Source organism: Chiloscyllium punctatum, chromosome 28 (assembly GCF_047496795.1).
Source record: "Chiloscyllium punctatum isolate Juve2018m chromosome 28, sChiPun1.3, whole genome shotgun sequence".
Taxonomy (NCBI): domain Eukaryota; kingdom Metazoa; phylum Chordata; class Chondrichthyes; order Orectolobiformes; family Hemiscylliidae; genus Chiloscyllium; species Chiloscyllium punctatum.
Window position 1 is genome coordinate 83,265,658 of NC_092766.1, and position 23,799 is coordinate 83,289,456.

Below are 23,799 nucleotides of genomic sequence, written 5' to 3' on the forward strand. Positions count from 1 at the left end.
CTCTCTTTTTGAGATTCCCACTCTCACACACACTCAGGGACTCTGAGATTCCCTTCAGCTCACACACACTCTAGGATCCCCTCTCTCAAACACACTCTGGGAAACCCACACACACACTCTGGGATTCTCTCTCTCAGATTCTGGGACTCTCTGGGATTCCCTTACACAACCTGGGACGCTAGGACCCTCGCCCACACACCCTGGGTTTCTCTCACACACTCTGGGAATTCCCTCAAACCTTCTGGGATTGCCACTCTTACCCACACTCTGGGACTCCCTCTCTCTCACACACACTCTGGGATTCCCTCTCTCACACACACTCTGGGATTTGCCTTCTCACACACACTCTGGGATTCCCTCTCTCACACGCTCTGGGATTCCCTCTCTCACACACTGGGACTCTCTGGGATTCTCTCTCTCTGACATACTCTGGGATTCCCCCTCTCTCACACACACTCTGGGACTCTCTGGGATTCCCTCTCTCTCCCACACTCTGGAATAATCTCATGCACAGTCGGGGATTCCCCCTCTCACGCACACTCGGGGATTCCCTCTCTCACGCACACTCGGGGATTCCCCCTCTCACGCACACCCGGGGATTCCCTGTCTCACACACACTCTGGGATTCCCTCTCTCACGCACACTCGGGGATTCCCTCTCTCACACAAACTCACTCTGGCATTCCTCTCACATACACACTCTGGGAAACTCGCACACACGCTTTGGGATTCTCCCATTCGTACTCTGGGATTCCCCCTCTCATACACACTTTGGGATTCCGACTCTCACACACAGTCTGGGATTCCCTCTCACACACAATTTGGGATTTCTGCTCTCTCACACACTCTGGGATTCCCTCTCTCACACACACGCTGGTATTCTCTCATACACACTCTGGGACTCTCTGGGATTCCCTCTCTCACACGCACTCTGGGATTCCGTCTCTCTCACAAACTATGGGATTCCCTCTCACACACACACACTCTGGGAAACTCGCACACACACTGGATTTCCCACTCTCTCACACAATCTGGGACTCTCCCGGATTCTCTCTCGCTCACACACACCCTTGGAGTCCCTCTATCACACATTCTCGGGGACTCTCTGGAATTCCCTCTCACATACACACTCTGGGAAACTCACACGCATACTTTGGGATTCTCTCAATCATACTCTGGGATTCCCTTTCTCTCACACACTCTGGGATTCCCTCTCTCACACACACCCTCTGGGAATCCCTCTCTCACACACACCCTTTGGAAATCCCTCTCTCACACACTCTCTGGGATTCCCTCACTCAAACGCACTCTGGGATTCCCTCTCTCACACACACATTCTGGGATTCTCTCACACACAAACACACTCCTGGATTCTGTGGGATGCCCTCTCTCCCACACACCCTGGGATGCCCTCTCTCACACACTTCTGGGATTCCCTCTCTCACACACCCTGGGACTCCCTCTCGCACAAACGCTCTGTGAAACTCGCATACACACTCTGGGATTCCGGCACTCACAGAGTCTGGGATTCGCTCACACACACACACTGGGACTCTCTGGGATTCCCTCTCTCACACACTCTGGGATACCCTCTCTCTCACACACGCTGGGATTCTCTCACACACAACCTGGAACTCTCTGGAATTCCCTCTCACACACACACTCTGGCATTCCCTCTCTCTCACACACTCTGGGATTCCCACTCTGGGACACTCTCACACATACTCTGGGATTCCCTCTCACACACAGAGACTCGCTGGAATTCCCTCTCTCACACACAATCTGGGATTCCCTCTCTCAGACACCCTCTGGGATTCCCATTCTCACACACACTCTGGGACTCTCAGGGATCCCCTCTCTCTCTCACAAACAATCTGGGACACTCACAGACACACTCACAGACACTGTGATTCTCTTACACACACTGGAATTCTCTCGCATACTCTGGCACACTCAGGAAATCTCTCTTACATTTGGGATGCCCTTCCACACCACAGGCTTCTGGGACTCTCTCACTTACTCTGGGACTCTCTCTTACTCACTGTGGGACTTCGTTACACGCTCTGAGGTTCTCTTACACACTCTGGGATTCCCGCTCTCACACACTCTGGGATTTCCACTCTCACACACATTCTGGGATGCCCTCTCACACACACACTCTGGGATGCCCTCTCACACACACACTCTGGGAAACTCACACACACACTCTGGGATTCTAACTTTCTCTCACACTTTGGGATTCCCACTCTCACACACACTCAGGGACTCTCTGAGATTCCCTTCAGCTCACACACACTCTGGGATCCCCTCTCCCAAACACACTCTGGGAAATCCACACACACACTCTGGGATTCTCTCTCACACACACACACACACAATTTGGAATTCCCTCTCTCACATTCTGGGACTCTCTGGGATTCCCTTACACAATCTGGGACGCTAGGACCCTCGCCCAAACACCCTGGGTTTCTCTCACACACTCTGGGAATTCCCTCAAACACTCCGGGTTTTCCACTCTTACCCACACTCTGGGACTCTCTGGGATTCCCTCTCTCTCACACACTCTGGGATTTGACCTCTCTCACACGCACTCTGGGATTCCCTCTGACACTCTGGGATTCCCTCTCTCACACACACTCTCTGGGATTCCCTCTCTCACACACACTCTCTGGGATTCCCTCTCTCAACACTCACTCTGGCATTCCCTCTCACATACACACTCCGGGAAACTCACCACACACACCTTGGGATTCTCTCATTCATACTCTGGGATTCCCTCTCTCATAAACACTCTGGGATTCCGACTCTCACACACAGTCTAGGATTCGCTCACGCACACACTCTGGGATTCCCTCTCTCTCACACACTTTGGGATTCTCTCTCACACACACACAGGGATTCCCTCTCTCACACACACGCTGGGATTCTCTCAAACACAATCTGTGTCTCTCTGGGATTCCCTCTCTCACACACACTCGGGAAAATGTCACACACTCTGGGATTCCGACTCTCACACACACTTTGGGATTCTCTCACACACACACTCAGGGATTCCCTCTCTCACACACACTCTGGGAAACTCGCACACACACTGGAATTCCCACTCTCTCACACAATCTGGGACTCTCTCGGATTCTCTCTCGCTCACACACACTCTTGGATTCCCTCTAGCACACACTCTCGGGGACTCTCTGGGATTCCCTCTCACATACACTCGGGGATTCCTTCTATCCCACACACTCGGGGATTCCTTCTATCCCACACACTCGGGGATTCCCTCCCGCACACACAGACTCTGGGATTCCCTCCCGCACACACACTCTGGGGCTCACTGGGGTGCCCTCCCTCACACACACTCTCTGGGGTGCCCTCCCTCACACACACTCTCTGGGATGCCCTCTCTCACACACACTCTGGGGCTCTCTGGGATTCCCTCCCTCACACACACTCTGGGGCTCTCTGGGATGCCCTCTCTCACGCACATACTCTGGGGTGCCCTCTCTCACACACAGTCTGGGATTCCCTCTCTCACACACACTCTGGGATGCCCTCTCTCACACACACTCTGGGGCTCTCTGGGATTCCCTCTCACACACACACTCTGGGGCTCTCTGGGATGCCCTCTCTCTCACACACACTCTGGGGCTCTCTGGGATTCCCTCTCACACACATACTCTCGGGCTCTCTGGGATGCCCTCTCTCACACACACACTCTGGGATGCCCTCTCTCACACACACTCTGGGATGCCCTCTCTCACACACACTCTGGGACACTCTGGGATGCCCTCTCTCACACACACTCTGGGACTCCCTCTCTTACACACACTCTGGGATGCCCTCTCTCACACACACTCTGGGATGCCCTCTCTCACACACACTCTGGGGCTCTGTGGGATTCCCTCCCTCACACACACTCTGGGGTTTTCTGGGATGCCCTCTCTCACACACACACTCTGAGGTGCCCTCTCTCACACACACTCGGGGACGCCCTCTCTCACACACACTCGGGGACTCCCTCTCTCACACACACTCGGGGACTCCCTCTCTCACACACACTCGGGGATTCCCTCTCTCACACACACTCGGGGACTCCCTCTCTCACACACACTCGGGGACTCCCTCTCTCACACACACTCGGGGATTCCCTCTCTCACACACACTCGGGGACTCCCTCTCTCACACACACTCGGGGACTCCCTCTCTCACACACACTCGGGGATTGGCTCTCTCATACACACTCGGGGGCTCTCTGGGATTCCCTCTCTCACACACACTCGGGGGCTCTCTGGGATTCCCTCACTCTCACACACTCTGGGGTTTACTCTCTCACACACTCTGGGATTACATCTCTCTCACACACTCTGGGATTCCCACTCTCTCGGATTCTCTCTCTGTCTCACACACACTCTTGGATTCCCTCAATCACACACACTCTGGGATACCCTCTCTCTCACACACGCTGGGATTCTCTCACACACAACCTGGAACTCTCTGGAATTCCCTCTCACACACACACTCTGGCATTCCCTCTCTCTCACACATTCTGGGATTCCCACTCTGGGACACTCTCACACATACTCTGGGATTCCCTCACACACACTCTGCGATTCCCTCTCACACACAGGGACTCGCTGGAATTCCCTCTCTCACGCACAATCTGGGATTCCCTCTCTCAGACACCCTCTGGGATTCCCACTCTCACACACACTCTGGGACTCTCTGGGATCCCCTCTCTCTCTCACACACAATCTGGGACACTCACAGACACACTCTGGGACACTGTGATTCTCTTATACACACACTGGAATTCTCTCGCATACTCTGGCACACTCAGGGAATCTCTCTTACATTTGGGATTCCCTTACACACCATAGGCTTCTGGGACTGTCTCACATACTCTGGGACTCTCTCTTACTCACTGTGGCATTTCCTTACACACTCTGGGATTTCCTCTCTCACACACACTCTGGTATTCCCTCTCTCACACACACTCTGGGATTCCCTCTCTCACACACACTCTGGGGCTCTCTGGGATTCCCTCACTCACACACACTCTGGGACTCTCTGGGATTCCCTCTCTCACACACACTCTTGGATTCCCTCTATCAAAAACTCTCGGGGACTCTCTGGGATTCCCTCTCACACACACACTCTGGGATTCCCTCTCACACATACACTCTGGGATTCTCGCACACCAACACACTCTGGGATTCCCTCTCTCTCTCTCACTCTGGGATTCTCTCACACACACTCTGGGATTCACTCTCTCTCACACACTCTGGGACTCTCTGGGATTCCTTCTCTCCCACACACACGGGGACTCCCTCTCACATACTCTGGAACTCTCAGGGATGACCTCTCTCACACACACTCTGGGATTGGCTCTCTCTCTTACACTCTGGGACACGCTGGGATTCCCACTCACACACACACACACGCTGGGATTCCCACTCACACACACACACGCTGGGATTCCCACTCACACACACACACGCTGGGATTCCCACTCTCAACACTCACGCTGGGATTCCCTCTCACATACACACTCTGGGAAACTCGCACACAAACTCTGGGATTCTCTGGGATTCCCTCTCTCACACACATCTGGGATTCCCTCTCTCTCACACACTCTGGGACTCTCTCGGATTCTCTCTCTCTCTCACACACATTCTTGGATTCCCTCTTTCACACACTCTCGGGGACTCTCTGGGATGCCCTCTCTCACACACACTCTGGGATTCTCTCACACACACTCTGGGATTCTCTGATACACACTCTGGGATTCTCTGGGATTCCTTCTCTCCCACACACACGGGGACTCCCTCTCACATACTCTGGGGCTCGCTGGGATTGGCTCTCCCTCTCACATACTCTGGGGCGCGCTGGGATTGTCTCTCCCTCTCACATACTCTGGGGCGCGCTGGGATTGGCTCTCCCTCTCACATACTCTGGGGCGCGCTGGGATTGGCTCTCCCTCTCACATACTCTGGGGCGCGCTGGGATTAGCTCTCCCTCTCACATACTCTGAGGCGCGCTGGGATTGGCTCTCTCTCTTACACTCTGGGGTACGCTGGGACTCCCACGCTCTCACGCGCGCTAGGACTCCCACGCTCTCACGCGCGCTGGCACTCCCACGCTCTCACGCGCGCTGGGACTCCCACGCTCTCACGCGTGCTGGGACTCCCACGCTCTCACGCGCGCTGGGACTCCCATGCTCTCACGCGCGCTGGGACTCCCACGCTCTCACGCGCGCTGGGACTCCCACGCTCTCACGCGTGCTGGGACTCCCTCAGATTTTCTCTCTCCCTCGGATTCATACACTCTTGGATTCCCTCTATCACACACTCTCTGGGACTCCCTCTCACACACACACACCCTGGGCCTCGCTCTCACACACATACTCGTGGATTCCCTCTCTCACACACACTCTGGGACTCTCTGGGATTCCCTCTCTCACACACACTCTGGAACTCTCTGGGATTCTCTCTCACACACACACTCTGGGACTCTCTGGGATGCCCTCTCTCACACACACTCTGGGATTCTCTCTCGCATAAACACTCTGTGCAACTCGCACACACTCTGGGATTTGACTCTCACACACACTCTGGGATTCTCTCGCACACACACTCTGGGACTCTCTGGGATTCCCTCTCTCTCTCACACTCTGGGATTCCATCTCTCTCACACACTAGTGGAAACCCACACACACTCTGGGATTCCCTCTCTCAACACTCACTCTGGCATTCCCTCTCACATACAGACTCTGGGAAACTTGCACGCATACTTTGGGATTCTCTCATTCGTACTCTGGCATTCACTCTCTCTCACACACTCTGGGATTCTCTCACACACACTCTGAGACTCTCTGGGATTCCAAGTCTGACACACGCGCTGGGATTCCCTCTCTCAACACACACTCTGGGAAACTCGCACGCATACTCTGGGATTCCGTCCCACTCACACACACTCTGGGATTGGCTCTCTCTCACACACTCTGGGAAACACACACACTCTGGGATTCTCTCACACACGAAAATGGCGTTGCACGGGATGGGGGAGAATGGCGTTGCACGGGGTGGGGGGAAACGGCATTGGGGGAACCGCGTTGCACGGCGTTGGGGGGAACCGCGTTGCACGGGGTTGGGGGGGAACCGCGTTGCACGGGGTTGGGGGGGAGCCGCGTTGCACGGGGTTGGGGGGGGTGCCGCGTTGCACGGGGTTGGGGGGGTGCCGCGTTGCACGGGGTTGGGGGGGTGCCGCGTTGCACGGGGTTGGGGGGGTGCCGCGTTGCACGGGGTTGGGGGGGTGCCGCGTTGCACGGGGTTGGGGGGGTGCCGCGTTGCACGGGATTGGGGGGGTGCCGCGTTGCACGGGGTTGGGGGGGTGCCGCGTTGCACGGGGTTGGGGGGGGTGCCGCGTTGCACGGGGTTGGGGGGGGTGCCGCGTTGCACGGGGTTGGGGGGGGTGCCGCGTTGCACGGGGTTGGGGGGGTGCCGCGTTGCACGGGGTTGGGGGGGTGCCGCGTTGCACGGGGTTGGGGGGGTGCCGCGTTGCACGGGGTTGGGGGGGTGCCGCGTTGCACGGCGTTGGGGGGGAACCGCGTTGCACGGGGTTGGGGGGAACCGCGTTGCACGGGGTTGGGGGGGGTGCCGCGTTGCACGGGGTTGGGGGGGTGCCGCGTTGCACGGGGTTGGGGGGGGTGCCGCGTTGCACGGGGTTGGGGGGGGTGCCGCGTTGCACGGGGTTGGGGGGGGTGCCACGTTGCACGGGGTTGGGGGGGTGCCGCGTTGCACGGGGTTGGGGGGGGTGCCGCGTTGCACGGGGTTGGGGGGGTGCCGCGTTGCACGGGGTTGGGGGGGGTGCCGCGTTGCACGGGGTTGGGGGGGTGCCGCGTTGCACGGGGTTGGGGGGGAGCCGCGTTGCACGGGGTTGGGGGGGGTGCCGCGTTGCACGGCGTTGGGGGGGAACCGCGTTGCACGGGGTTGGGGGGAACCGCGTTGCACGGGGTTGGGGGAAACCGCGTTGCACGGGGTTGGGGGAAACCGCGTTGCACGGGGTTGGGGGAAACCGCGTTGCACGGGGTTGGGGGAAACCGCGTTGCACGGGGTTGGGGGAAACCGCGTTGTACGGGGTTGGGGGAAACCGCGTTGCACGGGGTTGGGGGAAACCGCGTTGCACGGGGTTGGGGGAAACCGCGTTGCACGGGGTTGGGGGAAACCGCGTTGCACGGGGTTGGGGGAAACCGCGTTGCACGGGGTTGGGGGAAACCGCGTTGCACGGGGTTGGGGGAAACCGCGTTGCACGGGGTTGGGGGAAACCGCGTTGCACGGGGTTGGGGGAAACCGCGTTGCACGGGGTTGGGGGAAACCGCGTTGCACGGGGTTGGGGGGAAACCGCGTTGCACGGGGTTGGGGGGAACCGCGTTGCACGGGGTTGGGGGGAACCGCGTTGCACGGGGTTGGGGGGAACCGCGTTGCACGGGGTTGGCGGGGTGCTGCGTTGCACGGGGTTGGGGGGGTGCCGCGTTGCACGGGGTTGGGGGGGAACCGCGTTGCACGGGGTTGGCGGGGTGCTGCGTTGCACGGGGTTGGGGGGGTGCCGCGTTGCACGGGGTTGGGGGGGAACCACGTTGCACGGGGTTGGCGGGGTGCTGCGTTGCACGGGGTTGGGGGGGTGCCGCGTTGCACGGGGTTGGGGGCGAACCGCTTTGCACGGGGTTGGGGGGAACCACGTTGCACGGGGTTGGGGGGGAACCGCGTTGCACGGGGTTGGGGGGAATGGCGTTGCACGTTGTGGGGGGGCGGCATTGCACGGGGTTGGGGACGGCATTGTGGGGATGGCATTGCATGGGGTTGGGGGGACGGCGTTGCACGGAGTGGGGGGGAACGGTGTTGAACGGGGTTGGGGGAATGGGGTCGGACAGTTGGCATTGCATGGGGTTGGGGGCAATGGCGTTGCACAGGGTTGGGGAAACGGCGTTGCACGGGGTTGGGGGGGAATGGTGTTGCACGGGGTTGGGGGGAATGGCATTGGGGGAACTGAGTTGAACGGGGTTAATGGGAACGGTGTTGCACAGGGTTGGGGGGAACGGCGTTGCACGGGGTTGGGGGGAACGGCGTTGTGGGGAACGGCATTGCACTGGGTTGGGGGAATGGCATTGGGGGAACAGCGTTGGAGAGGGTTGACGGGAACAGCGTTGCATACCGTTGGGGGTAACAGTGTTGCACAGGGTTGGTGGGACGGTGTTGGGGGGGACAGTGTTGCATGGGGTTAGGGGAACGGCGTTGTGGGGGGAACAGCATTGCACGGGGTTGGGGGGAACGGCGTTGCACAGGGTTGGGGGGACATGGTTGGGGGGAATGGGGTTGGGGAGGAACGGCATTGCACGGGGTTGGGGTACGGTGTTAGAGAGGACGGTGTTGCACATGGTTGGGGGGATGGCGTTGGGGGAACGGCGTTGGGGGGTACGATGTTGCACAGGGTTGGGGGAACTTGGTTGGAGGGTACAGCGTTGCACGGGGTTGGAGGAACCGCTTTGCACGGGGTTGGGGGGACGGTGCTACATGGGGTTGGGGGGAACGGGGTTGGGGGGAACGGCGTTGCTCGGGGTTGGGGGGACGGTGTTGAATGGGTTTGGGGAACGGTTTTGGGAGGGGACGGTGTTGCACGGGGTTGGGGGGGAATGGCGTTGCACGAGGTTGGGCGGACGGGGTTGAGGGGAAACGGGGTTGGGGGAATGGCATTGCACAAGGCTGGGGGGACGGGGTTGGGGGGACAGCTTTACTCTGGGTTAGGGGGAACGGCGTTGCACGAGGTTGGGGGGAACGGCGTTGCACGAGGTTGGGCGGACGGGGTTGAGGGGAAACGGGGTTGGGGGAATGGCATTGCACAAGGCTGGGGGGACGGGGTTGGGGGGAACAGGTTTGGGTTGGGGACGGCATTGCACGGGTTGGGGGACGGCGTTTCACGAGGTTGAGGGAACGGGGTTGGGGGAGGTGCATTGCACAGGGTTGGGGACGGATTTGGGTGGGTTTGGGCGGGAACGGCGTTGCACGGGGTTGGACGGGTACGGGGTTGGGGGGAATGGGTTTGCACAGGGTTGGGGGAATGGGCTTGGGGGGAATGGCGTTGCACGGTGTTGGGGGAACGGGGTTGGGGGGACGGTGTTGCACGGGGTTGGGGGGAATGGGTTGAGGCGGGTACGGAGTTGGGGGAACGGGGTTGTGGCGAACGACGTTGCACGGGGTTGGGCGGGGACGTTGTTGCACGGGGTTGGGGGTACGGCGTTGTGGGGGCGGGGTTGGGGGGATGGTGTCAGACGTGGTTGATGGGCGCAGCGTTGGACGCGGTTGGGGGTGGGTGGGGGGACAGGAGCCCCCTGTAAATTGATGTACATCCCACCCAGCCTCTGAGAGCCCCCTGTACACATTGACACATTACCCCCACCTCACCCCCCCCACCTCGGATCCCCCTGGAAACACTGACACATTCCTCTGGTGTATTAATCCATTCCTGAAAGTTGTATAAACATCCCCACAACCACGATCAATCAGCTTCTCTCAAGCTCCCACTCACAATGAAAGCTATAGCCCCCTCTACAAATGGCTGAAATGAACAATCCAAATGATACCCTTCCATTCTCTACATCAATGCAGTGACTACTCTTCAAGCTGACAATCTGGGCCTCCAATCAATCTCTCTGTTCTCGGAATTCACTGAGCAAATATTAAAGAAATATCCATTGTGAACCTGACAGACCACCTTTCAGGGATTCCCCCTGAGGGAGAATGTGTATCGTGGGTATCTCCTGAATTGTCCCAATGGCTGGAAGTGTTTCTCCATCGAGATCCTCTGATTCAGAGTCCAGAAACTGGGGTGTGTGGAAGGACAGGACTGTGTGAGCTAGTGTATACCACATCTGAGTGTGTCAGTCACAAAAATAAATCTCTCGGTTTGAGTCTTGTCATGGTCAGTGAGGATCAGTAATGGACGTCTGATTCCCTGTCTGGGAGAAAATCTTCCTGTTTTGCAAGATCAACATTTTAAATTGAATATTCCCACATATCAGAACTACCTCCAGAGTCAGTGATGAACAACGGACCCTAATTTACACCCAGACATCAATGAGACATAGAAAAATAGTCCTTGCTGTTTCAATAGCATAATCACAGCGCCACAGTCAAGCAAATGAGGGGATTGTTTCTCCCAAAAAAAACTTTAGCAACACAGACAGAACGTTACCATTTAGCCCCAGGAGCCTGACTGCAGCTTTATAACATTTTTTGTTCTGATTAAAAGTTTGTAGGCAGCATGGTGGCACAGTGGTTAGCACTGCTGTCTCTCAGCGCCAGAGACCCGGGTTCATTTCCCGCCTTAGGCGACTGACTGGGTGGAGTTTGCACATTCTCCCCGTGTCTGCATGGGTTTCCTCCGGGTGCTCCGGTTTCTTCCCACAGTCACAAAGATGTGCAGGTTAGCTGAATTGGCCATGCTAAATTGGCTGTAGTGTTAAATGTAGGAGAATGGTGCTGTGTGGGTTGCGCTTCGACGGGTCGGTGTGGACTTGTTGGGCTGAAGGACCTGAATCCATACTGTAACTAATCTAATCAAATGGAAAACATTAACTCTGCTTCTCTCTCTCTCTACATTACCTGCCAGTCTGTTTCAAATTTCCAGCAGCCACAGCATTTGTGTTCATTTTAGTAGCATCATCGTTAACTTTTCAGAACTCACCCAGTTTCTGCAACATCTTTTGATCCACTTTGTATTGCAAACATTGCAAATTATTCTCTGGAATGTAGTCAGTGATTCTGTTCTTGAAGTGGAAATGATCACAGATTCCCGGGTGTTTGAGTGAAGTCATTTCTTCTTATCTCAGTCACTCAGGCTGCTCTCCATTTCTGAGACTGTGACCCATTGTTCTAGATTCCTAACAGCAGAGACAGCTGCCAACATCAATCCTGCCAATCTCTTTGGTCATAACATCCAGTTCCATGAAAACAGCTCTTATCACATGCAGTACAGGATCTCTGAATCTCACCCACTTAGTCAACAATCTCCAGAATCAGGAATAAGCCGGTGCCCCTCTGTTACAAACACTCTGATGGCAATGTGTGCTTCCTTCAGTGAGGAAAACAAATTTGCAACCATCTGTGTCCGTCTGTCTGCCTGAGGTTCCAATAAGTGCATTGATGGAAATCACATTGGAAAACCAAATCCCTTTCCAGGTGTTCAAATCACTTCGTGCAGAATTTACAGACAAAGGAAATCTGTGTTATCGGGAGCATAATCTTATTAGTGACAGTCTGTTGCACACAGCAACATGATCTTCTCACAAACACAAGCCATTGTTCTATGTTGAAATTGAAATGTGAAGCCAAAAAGGTCATGTAAACAATCTGCTGCTTGTCACTTTAATAAATGAACTTGCTGATAAGATAATACTCAAAGTGTTATAAAGTTGAAGGTGTGTACTGTATCTTTAAGAGGGAGAGAACACTCTTCTGAACTGAGAGCTTATAACTACCTGTGTACCGTATATGACTGGCCAGCAATCCCAGAGTGTACTGGGAAAGCAAACAAATGTAACATTTGGCTGTGAAATATAGACCGGAGTTGGTTGCTGTTTTGACAATAATTCAAATTTAATCTATCAGTTTAAATTATACCCCAAGATTCCAAAACCCAATTGAATTTGTATTTATTGTTTTGCCAGCATCAAGCCAATGAGATGATCTGTTGGGAGCATATAAAGTGCAGACCTTTTAAAAATTGGTCAGAGAGTAACTGCTGTCTGGGAGAGTTAACATCTTGCTCGCCAAGAAATTAGGAAAGTCTCTCAATCAAAGGGTACCTTTTCATGTGAAACATACTCAGAATAAAAGAAGACAACGGCCCAGGGAGATCCTCATACAGACGAAGAAAGACACAAAAGACAAGAGGCGCTATGTACTTTTGAAATTAAGTTGATGTAATTTTAATAAGTGTCTTATTGAAATAACATATTGTTATATAGCTGGAGGCAGATAATAAACAGTGAAGAGAAAGAGGGAGCTTAGATTTATGATTAGTTGTTTAATATTCACTTTTCAAGTTAAAAATAATTTGATGCTATTTTCTTTAAATAGTGGAATTTGTGAGTTTTCTGTCACTCAGACTTTAACAGATTACGTGGTGAGGTGAACTTTTCTGGGTGTTTGGTTTAATTAACAGAGGGGTTCACCGTCATATTGTAACAAAAGAAACACAACAAAGTACAGCACAGGAACGGGCCCTTCAGCCCGTAATGTTATGCTGAATGTGACACCAAATTAAACTCATCCTTTCTGCCTATCTTTGTTCCACATCCTTGCATATCCACATGCTTACCCAAAAATCCCTTCAACACCCCGTCTCATATCTGCCTCCTATACCATCCCTGGCAGCATGTTCCAGATTCCTACCACTCTCTGAGGAAAACATATTAGCCCTCACATCTCCTTTGAGCTCTCCCTCTTTCACCTTAAATGCATGTTCCGTAGTAAAGATATTTCAGCTCTGGGTAGAACATTTTGACCGTTAACCCTGTGCATCTCATGACGCTGCGCTGACTGTCCCCAATTAGGCCATTCTTTCCCAAATGCACATAAATCCTATCCATAAGAATTCTGTCCAAAGATTCCCAACCACTGAGGTGAGACTCACCGGGCTATAATTTCCTGGATTGTCCCTATTTCCCTTCTTGAAGAGAGGAACACCAGTCCTCTACGACCTTTCCAGTGGCTAGCGAGGACTCAAAAATCTTGGCCAGGGCCCCAAAAATCTCCTGTCTTGCCTCTCTCAATAACCTGGGGTAGTTACCATCTGGCCCTCGGGATTAATCCACTTTAATGCTCTTCAAGAAATCCAACGCTTTTTTCTCGACCTCAAAATTGCCCGAGCACATTAGCCTGCTCCACACAAATCTCAGTATCCTCTATATCCTTTTCCTGGGTGAATGCCGATGCAAAGTAATTATTTAGGATCTCGCCCACTTCCAGTGACTTCAAGCACAAGTTCCTTCCTTTAGACTTGACTGGCCTGACCTTCTTCCTGGTTATGTGGAAGCTGTGGGAAGGGTTCAGAGGAGATTTACTGGGATATGGCCTGGTATGAAAGGAAGGTCTTACAAGGAAAGGCTGAGGGAATGGAGGCTATTTTAGTTGGAGAGAAGAAGGTCGAGAGGTGACTTAATTGAGATGTATAAGATAATCAGAGGGTTAGATCGGGTAGCTATTTTTTCCGCGAATGGTGAAGGCTAACATGAGAGGACATTGTTTGAATTGAGGGCTGATAGATTAAGGACAGATATTAGGGGTACTTTCTTCACTCAGAGTGCAGTAGGCACGTGGAACGCCTGCCTGCAACAGTAGTAGAATCACCGACGCAAAGGGCATTTAAATGGGCATTGGACATCCATATGGGTAATATTGGAAGGGTGTCTGTTAGATAGGCATCAGATTATTTTCACAGGTCGGTCCCACAGTGAGGGTCAAAAGGCCTGTACTGTGCTGTAACGATCCATGTTCATATCCTCTTGTGGGTAATTATCTCCAGAACGATTTGGGATTCACTTTAACCCTACTTGTGAAGGGCATGGCTCCTCCTTGCTCTGCTCATTCCCTGTTTGGGTTCCTTTGAGCTTTTGTTTTACACATTTCTCACATGCCATGCCAATTCTAGCTTCAAAAAATTTGTTTTTTTCTCCCTTCTGACTAAATTCCCAGCCTCCCTCGTTATCCAAGGAGCCCTTACATTGCCAGCCTTGTTTCTCCTCCCTCCTGAAACATGCTGGTCATGAACTCTGATCAGAAAGCTTTAACTAACTCCCACGTGCCCAATGTGGCATTGTCTGATGACAGCTGCTCCCAGTTAACACTGCCTAGCTCCTGTCTAATACTGACATCATTTTCAATCCCATAATTTAGAAAAATCCCTCAGGGTCCTGTCCGTATCCTTATTCGTAGCTACCTTAAAAAAACTTAAGTTGTGATCACTGTTTCCAAAATGGTCTCCCTCTAAAAGGTCAGTCACCTGGCCAGGCTCATTCTGAAACAATGAAACCCTGAAGTGTTGAGCAGCCAGTTCTGTGCTTCTCCCAACCAAATTTCTGGAATGGTCACAATATCGGATCGGAGTTTATCTACCTTAGCTACGTTGCTCCTTGTGTTGAAATTAACACACTTCAGCCCATTCGTACTATGGTGTTCATTTCTCTGTATTCCCTTTCTGATTGACTCGTTTACATCTTCCTTCCTTCCGTCCTCATCCCGAGCCCCCACAATGTGCTGCCCTGCTACTGTGGTTCTCATGCCCTTGCCATTCTAGGTTAAACCCTTCCCTTGTAGCAGGAGCGATCCTCCCTGTGAGGATATCAGTTCCCCTCTAGTTCAGGTCACCCCCTGCTTCAGAAGAGGTTCCAATGATCCAAGATCCTGAAACTCTCCCCCTCTACCAGCTCTTCAGCCATGCATTCATCTCTGCTATCTTTCAATTCCTTATCTCACAAGCACATGGGACTGGTGGTAACGCAGTTATTACTACCCTCAAGGTCCTGCTTTTCAGTCGTTCCCTACTTCCTGTGCTTACTGCTCAGGATCTCATCCCTCTTTCTACCCGTGTCATTGGTAGCAATGTGCACCATGACCTCTGGTCTCCCATTCTCCCAATTCAGATGCAAATGCTCAGAGATGTCCTTGACCCAGGCACCAGGGATACAAGACCCCATCCTGGAGTCTTGGACACAGCCACAGTAACACCTGTCTATGCCCCCAACTAGCAGCTCTCCTCCTATTTTCGCTCCCTTGGATTTTGCCCGACCCTGTTCTACAGCAGAGTCAGTTATAGAGACATAGAGTCCTACAGCACAGAGAGAGGCCCTAGGAGCCAGACTGATCCCTGGCAACCATAATGTCCATCCATGGCAACCCCATTTCCCTGCCCATGCCCCATATCCTTCTAATCCTTTCCTACCCATGTATCTGTCCAAATGCCTCTTAAATGTTGTTAATGTACCTGCCTCAGCCACCTCCACTGACAGCTCATTCCGTATGAGAATCAGCATCTGTGTAAGAAAGTTGCTGCTAACGTTCCCTTTTATTCTTTCCCCTCTAACCTTAAGCTGATGCGCTCTAGTCTTCAATTCTTCAACCCTGGGAAAAAGACTGAATGCATTCACCCTATCCATGCTTCTCATGATCATATACATTTCTATAAGATCTCCCTTATGTCTCCTATGCTCTGAAGAAAAATGTCCCAGCTTGTCCAACCTCTCCCGATAACTCAGGCCATTGAGTTGTGGTGTTATAGACCTGGCTACCGCTGTGCTACTCCCCTGAGAAGCTATTCCCAACAATACACCAGCTCTCTCTTCTTAAACATCCGCATCCAACCCCATCTTTATCCCCTGTATGATCCTCAGTGTGTCCTGCTGTTGCTCCAACCCGACCACGCGGACACCCACCTACCTGATGGAACCTGGATATTTGGACTGGACAAGATCAGGGGTGTATTTAAACACAATGAATGGAATTCTGAAATAACATTTGGAGTGAATGTAATGTAGAGCAGCGTGAAATGGAGGTGGATGACCTACGTGACTCGCTGTAAGGACACAGACAGTAGAATCTGAGGTGATCATGAATATATGGAGGTAGAATGTGGGAGACAAGCTGGGACTGTGTTGGGTAGTCATGGTCAGAGGGAACAAATGCTGGATGGAGGGTTTCAGCAGCTGATGGACTGACACTGAGGTGAACCATCGGAAACTGAGCAAGTGACCACCATCTAATAGGACAGAGAAACTGATCCATCAGCCTGAAACTGACTGACCACGTGGCTGTCAGTGACTCCAACACAAGTGAATGGAAACATTGTTACAGAAACAGGCTCTGAGCATTCAACACAACCAGGAAATGGAAAGTGAATAATTAGCTGAAAACAAGGCCACTGCTCTGTTAGAGTCAAAATCATTCAATGTTCAGTCACTGAATATTCTAACCTGCAGAAAGGAATCTCCCAGAATCACAGCAGAAGGAGAAAACAAGCTTGGCAGAGACAGAATGAAGCCACCGCCTGCATCACAACAGCTCAGAATAAAGAGGCTGAATTCTCCACCAACTGACAAGCAATACAGATACTGTCAGAGTTACAGATCGAGTTCAGAATTATTCTGGAAACAGACTTACCAGATACACTGGTCGGTGGGGTGTGCCAAAAATCCATGAAATAGCCTTGTGATGTGCCATTTTTTCATTGAGAAATGATTCTTTGTTTTCGCGAAGAAGAGTGGATGTGTAGTTCACTGATCACTAGATTTACAGACAAAGGAAACCTGATCAAGGATTCACAGGTCAATTACACTGTTAGTGACAGTCCATCGCACACAACAACAGCCTGTTACACAGAGAACAGAACAGATTCTAGTTTAACAGAGACACTCTCACAATGAACATCTGTTGCTTTAATAAAAATGTTACCTGTTTGAAGAAAAGGAACATATCACCAATACAGCGAGACTTTTAAATTGCCCAATGTAACTGCGGAGATTTTAACCAATTCAGTGATCACATTTTCTATGTACTTTGAAGCTATTTTGAGCAGTGTATGTATCGTGGGTCGGTGTGGACTTGCTGGACCAAGGGCCTGATTCCACACTGGAGGGATTCTATTCAATACAATTGTCAACCTGTCCCACAGCAGGATGGGTAAGGCCCGAGGGGACTCATTACCGGACAGGGGTTGTGTCCCTCAGCAGGATGGGTATGGTCCAAGGGGACTCTGTACCGGACAGGGGTTGTGTCCCTCAGCAGGATGGGTAAGGCCCAAGGGGACTCTGTACCGGACAGGGGTTGTGTCCCACAGCAGGATGGGTATGGTCCAAGGGGACTCTGTACCGGACAGGGGTTGTGTCCCTCAGCAGGATGGGTAAGGCCCAAGGGGACTCTGTACCGGACAGGGGTTGTGTCCCACAGCAGGATGGGTAAGGCCCAAGGGGACTCTGTACCGGACAGGGGTTGTGTCCCTCAGCAGGATGGGCAAGGCCCGAGCGGACTCTGTACCGGACAGGGGTTGTGTCCCACAGCAGGATGGGTAAGGCCCAAGGGGACTCTGTACCGGACAGGGGTTGTGTCCCACAGCAGGATGGGTAAGGCCCAAGCGGACTCTGTACCGGGAAATGGTCATGTCCCACAGCAGGATGGGTAAGGCCTTGGACAAGTCTGGAACCGGGATGGGTAATGTCCGAGGGAAATCTGTACCGGGGAGGCATTGTATCCCACGTTAGGGTGGGTGAGGCCGGACGGGAATCTGTACAGGGGAGCGTGTCCCCCACAGCAGGATGGGTAAGGCCCGAGGGGAGTCTGTACTGGGGACGGGTTGTGTTCCACAGCAGGATGGGTAAGGCCCCAGGGGAGATTGCAACAGGGAGGGGTTGTGTCCCACAGCAGAATGGGTAAGACCTGAGGGGAGTCCAACCCGTAGAGGGGTTGTGTCTCACAGCAGGGTGGGTAAGGCTTGAGGGGAGTCTGTACCGGGGAGCGGCTGTGTCCCGCAGCAGGATGGGTAAGACCCAAGGGAGGTCTGTACTGGGGAGGGGTTGTGTTCCATGGCAGGATGGGTAAGGCCCGAGGGGAGTCTGTACCGGGGAGGGGTTGTGTCCCTCAGCAGGATGGGTAAGACCCGAGGGGGGTCTGTACTGGGGAGGGGTTGTGTTCCATGGCAGGATGGGTAAGGCCCGAGGTGAGTCTGTACCAGGGAGGGGTTGTGTCCCTCAGCAGGATGGGTAAGGCCCGAGGGAAGTCTGTATCGGGGAGGGGTTGTGTCCCACAGAAGGATGGGTAAGGGTCTGTGTCCCACAGCAGGATTGGTAAGGCCTGAGGTGAGTTGTACCGTGGAGGGGTTGTATCCCAAGCAGGATGGGTAAGGCCCGAGGGCAGATTGCACCAGGGAGGGGTTGTACCCCACAGCAGGATGGTTAAGGCCAGTCAAGAGACTGTACCGGGGAGGGGTTGTGCCTCACAGCAGGAAGGGTGAGGCCCGAGGGTACTCTGTACCAGGGACGGTATGCGACCCAAAGCAGGACAGGTAAGGCTCAAGGGTAGACTGTACCGGGGAGGGGTTGTATCCCCCAGCCAGACGGTTAAGGCCCGAGAGGAGTCTGTGCCGGGGAGGGGTTCGGTCCCACAGCAGGATGGGTAAGGCTCGAGGGGAATCTGTACTGAGGAGGGGTTGTGTCCCACAGCAGGGTGGGTAATGTCCGAGGGGAGTCTATGTGGGGAGGGGTTGTGTCCCACAGCAGAATGGGTAAGGCCTGAGGAGTGACTGAGAGCAAAGATTTACTTAGAGAGCTGAGGGGCAACATTTTCCACAGAGGACGGTTCATATACGGAATGGACTGCCAGTGGCGCATGGGAGAAACAAGAACAATTACAACATGGAAAAGACATTTGGGCAGGAACATGGAGGGGAGAAGGTTTGAAGGGCCATGGGCCAAACGCAGGGAAATGCAACTCATTCAGTTCAGGAAACCTGGTCAGCATTGATGACTTCGGCCAGAGAGTCATGCAGCACAGAAACAGACCCTAAGTCTTGGGTTATTGGGGGAGTGGACTATCGTGACAAGGCATGTTGTCGAGCCTGAAGTAAGTTAGAGTGATATGTATGGTCGTCTGGACTGGAGCAGGTTTCAAATGTGTGAAGTGATTGGTAAGAGGGGAGGAAAGTACAGAGATAGGAACTGTTTTTGGCATTAGAATGATTGAAGACACTGATCCACAAGACAAGCCATAGATACAGTGTGGGAGAGGGAATACAGAATGGAACATTCCCAGAGAGCATTCCCACCCACTCGTGGAAGGCCTGCTTTCCCCTCTTTTGTACTGATGCTCACTAAGACAGCACAGGCTTGGATTGATAACTGTGACACTCCCGATGTTATCTTAGTACAAGAAAACTTGCAGTAAAGGCAGTGACTGAATCTGGGGTGTGTCTGTACTGTGCTCCCCCTCCAGCACTATAGCTATATCATGTCCTGTTAGCTGATGTTTGGAGCCCTCTCATTGCTCTCTGCTCTGTGCACTGTGAGTGATCTTACCTCACTGCAGGATTTATTGAAGGCTCCAGATCTCCCTGCCCTGTGTCTCTCTGGCTGACAAATCATCTTCAATGAGGGATGGATGAGACACCCAGCAGCTGGGAAGTCTATTAGTCAGGACCTTCCTGAGTACCTACAGACAGATTAGCAGAATGGGAAATTAGACTGTTGCAGTGAGGGCTACTCATGTCAAATGGCACTGAGTCCCACAGAAATCTGGAACATCCCAGTCTCCATCGTCTATCTGGAGTGGAGAATTCTGTTTGCTCAGGATCTGGAGGAGCTACAAGAGCGAGGGACATTGACAGAGGCAGCAATTAGACCCACACAGTGAGGGATACCACATGGAGAGATACTAAGTGATATCACCAGAGTGCAAGATCAAACAATTGTGCAGGAAGAAAGGGTTTTGATTCATGTTGCACTGGGATGGGCAACCTGTGAGCAGGCGAAGTGATGGTCGAGTGGCATTAAGTGAGACAATTTATCCAGAAACTCAGCAAATGTTCACTGGACACAGGTACAAATCCCACCATTGCAAATGAGAAAATGAGAATTAAATGCTTCAAAAAAGATGTAATTAAAAACCTGTGCATATTAAACAATTGCTGATGTTAAGAAAAATCCACCGGGTGCATTCATGTCTTGAGTGAAGTGATCTCAGGTGGGTCTTTCCTCCGATTGTCCTGGACCCGATAGCCCCGCCCTCCTGCGCATTGACCTTCTCAAGATGGCGGCTCTGAGGCCCGCGCTCCCTCTTCCCTCAAATAAATGGCGGCCGTGACCCTGGGCCGCTTTCCCGACAGAGACCATCATCTCCTTATCCGGGTCTGGAGGGTCTTTTTCGGATTTTTTTCACCTATATCCGCGTCTTTTGAATTCTCTCCGCTCCTTTCTCCCAGCAAGTCTCCCACACACCGCTCTCTGAAGCCGATCGTAGCCGCACCCAGAGAAAGCTGCTCCATGACTCGCCGTGTCTTGGTTAATGTGACACTGTGCATGCTCTTCATAGAAACCAAACTGCGCGTGCGTCGGAGGTTGTCAGTGAGTTTATAGAGAATATTCATATCTACACAGAATCACGGGGGAAATATCCGACATTAACAAGTGCTCTGTCGAGTTACAGTCATTGAGATGGTTAATATGTAAATAGATTGTTTGGTCCAATTTAACCATACCAGCCAGGTATGTAAATTACCAATCGTTCTGGGAGTTTGAAAATAAGTTTGTTACTCAAGTTGTATAAATCGATTGGAAATATGTTCATTGTCAGATTTACATCTGAACTATTTCTTTAAAATCTCACATTGGTTTATGAGAGGTGTTTAATGCTCCGCTATGCCGTGGCAATGATCAATCCTGCAAAGCAGTTTGCTTTCTGACCAATCCTGAAGCGTTCACTCCACAGAATGCATTGGCCCGCTCCTCACTCACTCTGGTTGGAGGACCGGCCGCTGCTCGGTCCTTCAGTTCCGCCCCTTCCTTCCAAAAGCAGAGGTGATTCAGGTGCGACTCAGCAGTTAAGCAACAGAAACATTAACGGACAAGGGAAGTTGGAGTCGATGCCTTGTGATGCAGGGAAAATATCCCGAATCTTGGACCGAGAGACCGGCGTTCAATTCACAGGTACTGCAGGTGTGTGTAAAAACAACTTTGAACAGGTTCATGAGGGAAAATAAGGGAAGTCAGGAACCGAGTAAAAACAATAGAAAACCCATACAATGTGGTGGTGCTCTCAATAGTCAGATGATTTTAGTCTTTACCAAGTGTTTCACGGTCCCAGTACAGTCTGTTCTACTCCTCCTTGTGCACATATACCACGATTGTGGGGTAAAGTGTTGTGGTGGGATATAAAGGTGCTTTTCTAGAACTCACTCGGTTTTGGAGTTGAAAATGGGTGAGAAAGAGTAGGGTTTTGTATGGAGTTACCTGTTCCCCTCCTGCTGCAGCATCTCATTATTGCCCTGACTCTACCTCGTACATGTTTGGTAGAGATCACTGTCATTTCATAAGTCCACAATACAAGATCCGTCACGCTGTTTCGGACAGCAGAAATCTCTTTTAGCACTATAGTCGTGACATGCATGAACCTGTTGCAGTGCTTCAAACTCCATGACAGACTCGGTCTGGAACCTCCTCTATCCTTAAGACTTTATGCACTGCTTGCACTTTTCCATTTCCCCTTTGCACGTTCCCTTTCCAACCCACCCCACCTGTATCATTCCACAGCTGGAGCTGTCAAGGGCAGAAGTCTGTGGAATAGCCTCCCTAACCTTCTCTATCTTCCTTTTAAGATGTATTTTAAAATCATTCTCTTTAATCAATGTTTTGATCATCCATGAAGCACCTTAGGAGATTTGCCATTGTGAAAGTTCCATACAATGCAAGTTGTTGTTGGTATTGCCATACATTAGGAGAAACAGGAATGATGCAGTCAAAATTCTAACAAGAAAGTCACTGATAGGTGCAATGTATAGGCCACCAAATAATTACATCACATTGGCATGGGCAATAAACAAACAAATAAATAACTAATGCCTGTACAAATGGTACAGCTATTATCGTCGATGGTTTTAATCTACATGTAGATTGGTCAAACCAGCTCAGTCAAGGTAGCCTTGAGGAGTTCACTAAGTGTATTCATGATAGTTTTCTTGAACAGTATGAAATGGAACTGACAAGGGAGCAAGCTATCCAAGATCTGGCCCTGTGCAATGAGGCAGGAATAATTAATGACTTCAGAGTTAGCGATCCCCTGGGAAGAAGCGATCACTGTATGGTTGAATTAGAATACATATGGAGAGTGTGAAGATAAAATCTATTAACTGGGTCCTGTGCTTGAACACTGGGAACTACAATAGAATGAGAGAGAATCTGGATAAAGTAGACTGTAAACAAAAATTTTATGGTGGGAAGTTGATGAGCAGTGGAAGATTTTCAAAGACATTTTACAAAGTGCTCAGCAAAGATGTATTCCAGTGAAAAGGAAGGACTGTATGAAAAGGTATACTCGGCAATGGGTATCGAAGGAAAGTGATCAAATTAGACCCTAAGAACATAAGACATAGGAGTGGAAGTAAGGCCATTTGGCCCAGCGAGTCCACTCCGCCATTTAATCATGGCTGATGGGCATTTCAACTCCACTCACCCGCATTCTCCCTGTAGCCCTTAATTCCTTGTGACATCAAGAATATATCAATCTCTGCCTTGAAGACATTTAGTGTCCCAGCCTCCACTGCACTCCGTGGCAATGAATTCCACAGGCCCACAACTCTCTGGCTGAAGAAATGTCTCCGCATTACTGTTCTGAATTTACCCCCTCTAATTCTAAGGCTGTGCCCACCGGTCCTAATCTCCTCACCTAACGGAAACAATTTCCTAGCATCCACCCCTTCCAAAACATGTATTATCTTGTAAGTTTCTATTAGATCTCCCCTTAACCTTCTAAACTCCAATGAATACAATCCCAGGATCCTCAGCCGTTCCTCATATGCTAGACCTGTCATTCCAGTGATCATCCGTGTGAATCTCCGCTGGACACGCTCCAGTGCCAGTATGTCCTTCCTGAGGTATAGGGACCAAAACTGGACACAGTACGCCAAATGAGGCCTAACCAGAGCTTTATAAAGTCTCAGTAGCACATCGCTGCTTTTATATTCCAACCCTCTTGAGATAAATGACAACATT

General features: G+C 51.9%; 1 long non-coding RNA gene across 2 annotated transcripts in view; it reads right to left on the reverse strand.

Moving 5' to 3' along the window:
- LOC140453863 (uncharacterized) overlaps positions 1–20,239 on the reverse strand; it is a 38,678-nt gene extending 18,439 nt beyond the window's left edge. Inside the window, exons 1-3 of one of the 2 annotated variants that reach the window (XR_011952520.1) lie at positions 20,113–20,239; positions 17,207–17,329; positions 11,813–11,931 (exon numbers count right to left, since the gene is read on the reverse strand). This is a non-coding gene — a long non-coding RNA (uncharacterized lncRNA). Of the gene's footprint in view, positions 1–11,812; positions 11,932–17,206; positions 17,330–20,112 lie in introns of those variants that run through there. The other variant, XR_011952521.1, reaches the window with a different exon arrangement.
- Between the last annotated feature and the right edge of the window lie 3,560 nt (positions 20,240–23,799).